The sequence below is a fragment of the Lolium perenne genome, chromosome 4 (assembly GCF_019359855.2).
Source record: "Lolium perenne isolate Kyuss_39 chromosome 4, Kyuss_2.0, whole genome shotgun sequence".
Taxonomy (NCBI): Eukaryota; Viridiplantae; Streptophyta; class Magnoliopsida; order Poales; family Poaceae; genus Lolium; species Lolium perenne.
In genome coordinates this window covers 349005124-349011795 of record NC_067247.2, presented here as the reverse complement: position 1 = coordinate 349011795, position 6672 = coordinate 349005124, and the positions used below count along the sequence as shown (strand labels likewise).

Here is a 6672-nt window from a genome sequence, read left to right as displayed (position 1 = left end):
AACTTAATTGCTAGTCTAGCTGTTTAGATGATTCCTGTACTGATCCTATGATTCTACTGGTGATCATCATATGATGCTACTGTCCATGATTAGAGACTTACGCTGCTGGCATGATATTTTTTTATAACTGTCCTGGTTCATCCATTTGATGACTGGATATACTGGTTTGATCTAGTGTGGTGGATAGTTGGCTGTTAAACCACTGAGAGTGATACATTTTAAGTGCTTCCGTTTGTTGGCTTAAATCAATCGACTGCTGGCTATCTATATTATGCTACTATTAAACTACTGGCGGTTTATGTGGGATTGTTACCTTCTAGCGGCTTTGCTACTACTAAAGTAATACTTGGTTGGCCTAGAAATTATTCTTGGACCCTATGTAAATCCTGGTGACATGTTGATTAATAGTGGCTATTTATGGTAATGACTCAATCAAAAGCACAAATGGTACTGGACAAATCCTTGCTTGATAAATACAGTGATGCCTCTATTTGGATAATTAATCATCCAGACATGTGTGACTGGTTGTATTTCTTTTGCTAATGAAATTGAATATATACTACAACATACACTATTGAGTTGATGCTTGGTTTGGGGTTTGACTATGATATAAATTGATGCCCCATTTAACTCATGGTGGGGTTTAAGCAATGAGGTAGAAGTACTATTGCTGGATGATTCACTTGATGAATTCTTGTGAGCTTATGGTATGCTTATTATGCTCTGATTGTTGGGCATGCTTACTGGATCATGTGTATACATGATCTGATCATGGAATTCTGTTGGTGACTAAAGGAAAGCTTTGTCCAATCCTTGGGCAGATCTGTGTTGTACGATTAAATTGATAAAAACAAATGCTCTTCTTATTAGATTCAGATGCTTTACTAGTTGGCTGGCTTGAGAGCTTAAGCTGATGTTCTTATGGCTTAGACTTAATGTCTTTTCTTTCTTTGCATAAGTGCCCATGTGCTTTCTAGTTATCATATCTATCATGTGGTACCTCAGATGAGTGTGCACAGGATACATATGTATGAATAGGATCGGGTGCTGTAGGTGCTTGTGTAAAATGAGAAATAGACATAGATCATAGATGTAGGGTCAGATGATGCAATCTGTCCATCTCAAACTACTGATGTTGCTTGGGTTACCTTTAATGGACAGATCTATGTTTGCTTTAGCCGATGATGCAAAGGCTGAGGCATTATTGGATAATAAGAACATATGCTCATGTGCCTTAAGTTCTCTGTGATGAATTTGAATAGCACTTCTATTCAAGACTGAGAGAAAACAATCCTTCCAACCCTCCTAGATAAATCTAATGGAAGGGTAGTTGGATTGCTTGTCTGTGTACTATTCCCTTTTTCCCCTTATTGATGTGCTCATGCAAAACTAAGAACATATGACATGCTTAAATTTTTGCCTAATAACCTGTTGTTGGAGAGTTGCTTGACCTTGTGGATTCTTGATAAAAATTCTGCTTCTTGTGGATAACCTGCACCTCCTAGCTGCTTGATTTGCTTCCTGATATCACCATGTTGGATTTTTGGGTTGGCTGATGGTTGGGTGCGTATCTACCAGATGATTCATTGGTGGTACTATAAGATCTGCTGATGAACTGACGATGATGTTCTTGCATGAACTGGGTAATAGTCGATGGCTTGATCTTGTGCTGAGCTAAGCAGCTGTGTGCTGCAAGGAAATCCTCTTTTATATGGTGTCCTGGATGTGTGCTTGGCCGACACCTATGTACGTGCATGTGTGCTGTGAGCTGCCTGCTTGCATGATTCAAGTTTCAACACTGATACATCTCCCCTAGTGGATGTGCTCGGCTGATGAAAAAATCTGCCTTTTCAACCTCTCTTTATATTTGACATGGCCACTTGGCTTTATTTCTATTTTGTGTCTTCTTTGTTTGTCTTGCAGGTGCTCAGGATAAATAAGAAATGCTTGAAGAATTTACTAGTTTAGCCTTTTGCAATCCTTTGTAATTTTTCATTTTCTTTTTTCATTTATTCACTTTCTGTAATGTTTTGTAATAATTATAATTAAATAAATATTGTAAATGACAATGTATATTGTGTGTTAATCAATAAAGCTCAAGTTTTCCCTAATGAGCTTTTGATATATGATCTATTCTTTTATATTTCTTCAATTTCCAATTTCTATAATTGTTGTTTGGATTATTCATAATTTGATTTATGATATATCAAATTGAAGTTTGAATTTGAAATTCAAACCTAACTTGTTTGAATTCAATCATGCAACTTGAAGTAGATTATGAAATGTTCCCCTCTAAGTTAATTTAGGATAGGTCCAAGTTTATCGCACTCTCGAAACCCTTAATTATGTCTGATGTCGAGAGAGAAACTTGTTCCCCCTTGTGGTTGTAGTTTTATAAATAAGCGCGAAATTTTCCCAGATTTTCTATGCATGAATGCAACGCACACATTTGTTTCCTCTATTTTTTGTAACCACAATACCTTGGATATTACAAGTACCCTCATAAGTATGGCTACAGTGGATGGTATGACCGTATATGGTTTAGTGTCAAGTTTCCAAAGTCAAGTTTAACGCCCGAAACATCCTTGGAGAAGTTCGAAAGAGAAACAACAATGAAGACGAACATTTTAGAAGACCTGAACCCAAAAACTTTTATTTCTAGCCTTTCTCAAATCTCGAGGACGAGATTTATTTTAAGGGTGGTAGTCTGTCACATCCCGAAATTTTCTAAATTTTGGAATGTAAAATAAAAATAAGTTTAATGCTTGATTGTTTAAACTTGATTGAAAATTCACAAAGAATTAAAACTTTTTAAAGTTATTTATAAGTTAATCCCAAAAGAATGTTTTTAAAGACTTTTGGTTTTAAAGTATTTTTAAAATCAAACATATCCTTGCTTTCAAAGTTTCAAATTCTTAATGCATTCTTATTTGAGAAAACAAAAACGCTAGAAAACACTATTTGTAAAATTTTGCCAAAGTAGCCATATAGGCAAAGTTCATAAAATTATTATTTTATTTTTACAAATGGATTTCTAAACAGGTCCCTTGTTGATCTAAAACACTATTTTGATTTTTACAAATTTTTGTGAACTTGTTTGGTATGCATTTGTTGAAACCATCTCATATAGCCATAATGGCATAGTTGTAATAAAAATAATATAAAATAAAAATTTAAAAAGTTTAACTATTTATGTTATCCTATAATGAGATAAATAATTTTAGAAACTTATAGAAATTTGATTCACTCAAATCGGATTTATAAAACTCATATTATAAAGGAAACAAGTAAAAAAGAAAAAAAAGAAAAAAAAGAAGGCAGCCGAACTGGACCGGCCAGCCAGGCCCACTCGGCCGACCAGCCCAGCCGGACCGAACAACCGAATCGGTCGGTGGTATCTCTCCACCCAGGAGCCATTTTCGTTTTGGAAAAACTTATCTTCACTTAAATTAATTTTTCTTCAGCTACACAACTCCAAATTCAGATCCGTTTGTTTCTACGCGTTCCTAACTTCGAGGTCCACTTTTTCCATCGACCTATGGTCTATATAAAGCCACCAGCACGTCGCAGTTTCGTTTTACCTTTCCTCTTCCCGAAACCCTAGATCAGCGAAATATTAACTCGTTGTTTTGACCACCCAAACCACCTCAAATCGCTTCGGGCTCTACACGAAAGTTGTAGATCTCGTCGAGATCTTTCAATCCCGACCAATCTCATCTTTTTTCGTCCACCATACACGGATAATTTCGCATCGCAAGGTGTCAGGTCTGACAAAAGGAATCTTCAATTAGTTTGTGCTCGTTGCACGAACTCCAAATTCCTTTGGTGAGTATGTAGGTCTAACCATCCTCTACAACTTTCATGTTGAAAGTTTTTCGATTTGAAGTACCGATTTATCGCTCATCTACAGATCTGTTTCGAGTCAACCGGAGTCAAAACGAGTTTCAAAACGATCTCAAATCGTCTTGACTTCAACACGGAAGTTGTTCCTCTTGTCAAGACCTTTCAATTGCCGCAAGTCTCACCTTGTTTCGTTCACCGAGCAAGGAGAAAAACATGTTACAAGATTCAGATCTTATAAGGTATAACCTTGATCTTGTCAAAATCATTATTCCGTTGTGAAAAGTAATTAATGCGTTAAATAGATCTATTAATTATATACAATTTTGTTGTAGAAAGTTTTTCCATATGAGCAACTTTTTCTGTCAACCTTTATGACATCGTCATGACATCAGCATAGTCAACTCAGTCTGGTCAAAGTCAAACTACAGTCAGCAGTACAGTCAGCAGTACAGTCAGCGATACAGTCAGCAGTACAGTCAGCGGTACAGTCAATAGTACAGTCAGCGTTCCGGTCAAACTCAGTCAAACTCTTTTTAAATTTAATCTTAAATGTCAGATTATTTGTCTAACTTAGAAATTCTTTATAAAATCATCCAGAGGTCAAAAATTTGCAAATTTTATATCGTTGGAAAGCTTATAACCTGTAGAATCCAAATACGTAATAATACTGTATAGGTTTTGTGTTAGATTTTGCGTCATAATTTAAATAGTTAAAGTAAGCCTTTCATACTATAAAATTTGTATAAAATAGTCTACTGGGCCAAATCTTATGATTTTGTACTTTCTGGAATCCTCAGAATATGTGCTACAACATGGAATTAAAATTGTACAACTTTGATACGTGCACAAATTTGCTTTAGTAAAATCTATCCGAATCAGTAATTCGAGGATAATTCAAATTATATAAATCGTTTTCGAATAATTCCAATTGTCCTACTCTTGTGTTACTGTAACCTATCCAGGGAGGTCAAATTCATATTTTTACAACACATAATGTTTGCTGTAGCTAATTATTAAGGTTGTATATGTAAGGTAGATACTCGATTAATGTTTTTCTAAATCAAATTAAATGTCCAGAATACTTTATTAATATTGCACATATCAGAGAGCACATAATGCAACACTTACACACCACCTCTCTTGTGAGGTTTAAATTGTTGCATAGCATGCATGCATACATGTCTATGATTGTTCATATCGAATGTTTGTTTATTTGTTGTGATTGATTGAATAGATTGTGGAGGAGATCAAGGAGGTGCTTGTGATTGCTGTGAGTGTGCGAGTTGCTTTGATCAAGGCAAGTGACATTCAAATCTTACTTATTTTTATATATGCATTAGTGTTTTTCAAACTAGTATGCATGGTAGGATTTCGTTTTCGAAAATTATGCTATGCTTATCAATCCTAGTAGTGTGTAGCCACCCTTGAACCATTGCTAGTATTCTTAGTATGCCTAGCAATAACAAAATGCCACTGCTGTTTTGATTGTTTCGGATTGAGTATATTGAGAATTAAAATTAACAACCTTAATGAATCACCTGGGTGGATTGTTTGAGTGGTGGGCGGCTGCTCAGGGCTCCGATCCCTGGGGATGGACCAGTGGACGGGTGGGTGCCTGAGAGTGCGCAGTTGAATAGTGGTTGCTCCGGACTGCACCTCTGGTTTTCATCAGAGGATCGTGCGGGGGTTTACTACCTGTGATGGGTTTTAAGCCTGCGAGTTTCACTTGTGGTTAGCCACCCAGGATTAAAGAGATTATTATGTCGTCCATGTTTTAGATAGCTTCCAGTTCAATCACAATACATTATGGGCTCTGTCTTAGCTAAGTACTTAGTGGGAAACCTCGCCTAGGGTACCGCCAGTGGGTGGAGTTTCAGGGTACGGGCGGATCCGGTAGGTAGAGGGGCTACTAAAGAAAGGCTTCGTGGTGACCTTGTTCTGGCCTTAATGAAGATGAAGAATTTTGGCAAAAAGGCTTGGTTGCGAATTGTGGGTAAAGAGTGCAGCCTCTCGAGAGTTAAACCTATGATCTTAGCCGTGTCCCCGGTTATGGACAATTTGAGCATTCTAGGTAGGGAATGTACGGAAGAATCTCATCACCTTTTCTGAATAAGTTAAAATTTGAGTAGCAATTGTCGGATAGTTCATGGGAGATGTAACCATTTTACTGTTTATGACAACATTACAAGTTTTACAAAAGTTTTGTTTTAAAATAAAATGTAGGATAAAATTGGCTTTATGCAAATTTGCCTGAACTCCACCTGCCAAATATCATGTAGATAGTCATGCCTAAAAACTGCCACCATGTAAGTATCATTTGCCAGTACATCATTGTACTGACCTCCATTCGTGGGGCTGCATATTCAAACGTGCAGGATTTTCTGAAGAGAAGTACGTGGTAGGATCTCGAGTCTACATTCCAACATGACTGCCTGTGGCACATGAAGATGATGAAGGCTCATTGATGACTTACTTTCCGCTGTGTGTATTCTAAGCTAGTCCATGTGACTATGTAATTTGTAAGGTTTTACTTTACCCTCTGGATCAACGATGTAGTAATTTGATACTATTGCAATTATTACTATATTTTGTAATGTGTGTGCTATCAGTGATCCCGGGAATAGCACTATACACAGGTATCTTACCTTTATTAAAAGGTAGGGTGCTACAACAAAGGAAGATATAAGTTTCAGCGGTTGCTTTCAACTTCAACATGTTTATCTCATGGATAATTGTCAACACAAAGTAATATGATGAATGCAAATAAGCAAGTATGTAGGAATCAATGCACACAGTTGACACACGTGTTTCCTTCTAAGATAGAAAGAA

General features: G+C 36.6%; 1 long non-coding RNA gene across 1 annotated transcript; it reads left to right on the top strand.

Annotated features, from left to right (window-relative positions):
• The first annotated feature begins 3598 nt into the window (after nt 1-3598).
• On the top strand, nt 3599-5141 carry LOC127349218 (uncharacterized). Its single transcript, XR_007880155.2, has 3 exons — nt 3599-3825; nt 3911-4082; nt 5078-5141. It is a non-coding gene; the product is annotated as an uncharacterized lncRNA (long non-coding RNA).
• Nucleotides 5142-6672: the final 1531 nt, after the last annotated feature.